The sequence below is a fragment of the Episyrphus balteatus genome, assembly GCF_945859705.1.
Source record: "Episyrphus balteatus chromosome 1 unlocalized genomic scaffold, idEpiBalt1.1 SUPER_1_unloc_1, whole genome shotgun sequence".
NCBI lineage: Eukaryota > Metazoa > Arthropoda > Insecta > Diptera > Syrphidae > Episyrphus > Episyrphus balteatus.
This window is the reverse complement of record NW_026605113.1, coordinates 1-3,654: the sequence shown is the minus strand read 5'-3', so window position 1 is coordinate 3,654 and position 3,654 is coordinate 1. Positions and strand designations below refer to the sequence as shown.

Here is a 3,654-nt window from a genome sequence, read left to right as displayed (position 1 = left end):
TTTTTGGTGGTCGGACGGACATGTTAGTCAATTGAACGACATGTCTGTCCGGCAGACAGTGATAATCCATTCTCTTGAATTTGAGAGCAGAATAGGTGAAAGATACATTAAAAATAAGATGAAAAATGGGTTTTGATGAAAATTGTCTGATGAGTGTGAACGAAAAATATAATTCAGCCATCAGGCCAAATGACAATGGGTCTGTCCGGTAAGTTGGTCAATGTGAACCCCCCTAATGGTAGGTTTAGCATTATCTCTTCCAAATTAAATTTCAATACCTACATACAAATTGTTTACTTTTCAAAAACAATGACATATGTAATGAATTAATTGCTTTGAAGGATTTCATGAAGCTTTTTGGATCGGAGACGCTATGTAAAGAACAATATTTTTGCACCAAGTATTCCAGCACAGATTTGCGATCGAATTTTCAATTTAATTCAACAAATGCAATGAAACTCATGCTTTCTCAAAGATCCTGGAAGACACCAAAAAGCCAGGTATCATATTGGTGGTGCAAAACTCTTAGAGCATGTCGATGGAGCTGGAATTCATGCTGCTATCTATTCGTATGACAAGAAATTAAACAAATGAGGTATAAGAATATTTTTTTCATAATAAAGCAAAGAAGAATACTTTTGTTGTTTCGTTTTTAAAAAGAACTGGAAAACCTTCATTGTATTGCAAACTTTATTTTTTCACAAGCTGAAACTTCGGATATTGGATGCCAACCAGATGTAAGTTCCGCAATCAAAGCTCAACCCAGAGTATTGTTGTTGCTTGGTGCCGATGCTGGTGTTGTTAAACGTGATCAATTGCTTAATGCAACAGAAGGAATATATCAAGCAGTTGGTCAATATCAAGAGCGTATATCTATTGTTGATATTCATCATTGGTTATTAAATCCGCTAAATTAGTAATGAAATTCTCAGAATGCATGGACCACAGGATTGATACCGTTACTTTAACGAACCCACTTTGCATGTTGTAGGAACCTTTATCTATCGCCAAATCAAAAAAGCAGATCATAAATATCTTTATTTTATTTTATTTATGCTAGTAAAAATAAATTTGTCTTTTCGGTCAAAAAAATAATATTTATTTATTTATATTTATAACACTTGGTATTGTTGTTCCCACAGCAATATTCGAATTTGAGTCAAACTAAGTTCTGGGGCTTATGATCCTATTTTTGATAGAACAGTCTTTAAAATTTGCAAGGCTGAATTTGGTAGGTATCAACAGCATACTATTCATTAGTTTAATTTCGAGTACTGTATAACGTTTGGCCAAAATTCGGATCCATTTGACTCTTTTTTTGGGCTAATGAATCATTTACTAACGGCAACAGTCGAATGCGTTGATTTCAGTTGAAAAAAATTGTGTTTCCATAAGCTTTTTGTGTCCAATCCAGTGTCTGAACTATCTTTGTGTCTGAAAGATATATTATGTTATAGTCACAAAAATGAAACTAAATTAAATAAAGCATACACTGCCGCTCATCTGAATAGGTTCACATTTTAGTTCATCTTACTTTTAGCCTGTCTTGGTATTTATTGCAATGGGACATCTTTTTTATGTATGTAACGAGAGAACATCTTTATGCGCTTAGTTTAGGAGAAAAAAATTGTCTTTGGGCCTACCGTTCTTTTCACACGGTAGTTAGACCAAATCTATTCAGAAAAACAAGTATATTTTTTGGCTCATCTGAATAGGTTCAAAAGCAAAAATGTTAATAAACGATGAGTTGCATGGGTCAGTTGGACTCAAAATTGTGTCTGTCAATAAATCTGTTTATATTTAACCTGTAAGGACAAAAACGGTTCGGAAAAAATCTTTAAGCGCGGGGAGAAATGGGGGAAATAAAAGAAATCTTTGAATTAGGCCGAAATCAACGATGCATTGGGACAAGAACAAACCACAAGTTAAAATTTAGTATGCTGTTATTTGCGCGATATCAACGGGTACAGAAACAACATTAAAAGTCGAAGTTTCTCAGCCACAAAATGGGCCGATAGATGTGCAATGATCAGAACAGCATGACTTCGCGCTAAAAATAAAGCTGAAAACCGGTATTAAATGTAGTTTCACGACGGGAAAACCGGTTGTCAGCAGTGGTAAACATTTGAGAAGAACAAAACTTCGCAAAAATAACCACTTTACAAGCCACGAAAAGGAACTCACCTCCAATATTAAAATCAAAATGTGTTTAAAATTGCAGATCGAAAGTTTTGTAGAAGGAAATAGCCTCGCACTTAATGCAACTGCATTCACAGTTATGAAGACGCCTTCAGTGGCGTATTGAGGGGGGGGCTCAGGGGGCTCAAGCCCCCCCCCAAGCCTTCCAGATCATGTTATTTTTTACATAATTTCATTGTAATGTAGGTATATGCTTCACTGAAACTTGTTCGTAAATCTTATAGATTTAGAGGCAGCTCACATGCTCGAGCCCCCTCCAAGTTCTGAAACGGCTATTTGTGTTTGTTTGAGTAAGAGCCTTAGCTGTAGCTGGGGGTTGGGTGGTTTTTTCGGATTTAAGTCAATTCGAAATTCTTCAGATCACTTTTTAATATAATACGTACGTCGAATATCATCACCGTGTAATTTTGCAAAAGTTCTTATGCAATCTCGATAAACACTTTTTTCAAAAATTATATACTTCTCAAAGCTATTGGAAATAGAAATATTTGATATCTCAAAATCTTAGTGGTCAACATATGTAACTAATGGTTTTCTTTCAGCAAATGCCAGTTTGGACTTCGAATTCGGATTATAAAAGCAACATATTACGAAAAAATATATATTTCGAATTAAACATCTAAAATAATTTAATGGAAAATTAGTTTCTAGGCTTTCACTTTCTGCATTTTTCACTCATTTAGATTTTCTGATCGAATTCAATTCACATTATTTCTGTTTGTAAATTGGTGCCTTTTTTAATGAATCTATAATTTTTTAGACAAAATATTATCATAACTTATTTGTGTCTCCTTATTTTTTCTCTTGAATTCTTCTTTTTTTTTCATTAAAATTGCCGATAAAAATTGCATCCAGCAGTAATAATTTAACTTCAGAAACAAAATTAAAAAGGATGATCCTTCAGCTATGACAGTTCGAAGCAATTTCGAAGTTTTTGAAATTGATCCAAATGAAGAATATGATATTTTATTTCACGTGAAATCTAAAAGTGATTTCAATTCACTTTCGGTCGAATTGCGGAACAAGAACTTTAAAAACAGGAGACAGCAGTACGAAGCTGTCGACGTCCAGAGCAGTTAAATGCTACTATACCACTTTCAGTATCGCAGCACAGCGCTTCACTCTCGATCAAAGGTGAATAAAATAGAGAGAAAAATTTTTCGTACCCCTCTAAAAAATGTTTGAAAAATTTTCTAGCCCCCTCCAAATTTTTTTCTGGATACGCCACTGGACGCCTTAAAATAATGCTTCTCTCTACGAAGGTCATGAAAATAGGAATTTAGCCCTCAGGGCCCACTTAATTCATTTTTTTCCTTTGAAAAATCACCGGTTGCAAATCCGACTTTCACGACAGGTTTTTTTTTTTTAATTGGAGGCGAGTTTCTTTTTGTGGCTTGTAAAGTGGTTATTTTTGCGAAGTTTTGTTCTTCTCAAATGTTTACCACTGCTGACAAC

General features: G+C 34.4%; 1 long non-coding RNA gene across 1 annotated transcript; it reads right to left on the bottom strand.

The window, feature by feature from the left end:
- Nucleotides 1–1,281: 1,281 nt before the first annotated feature.
- On the bottom strand, nt 1,282–2,283 carry LOC129920745 (uncharacterized). Its single transcript, XR_008773306.1, has 3 exons — nt 1,920–2,283; nt 1,492–1,805; nt 1,282–1,434 (listed from the first exon to the last, which is right to left on the bottom strand). It is a non-coding gene; the product is annotated as an uncharacterized LOC129920745 (long non-coding RNA).
- Between the last annotated feature and the right edge of the window lie 1,371 nt (nt 2,284–3,654).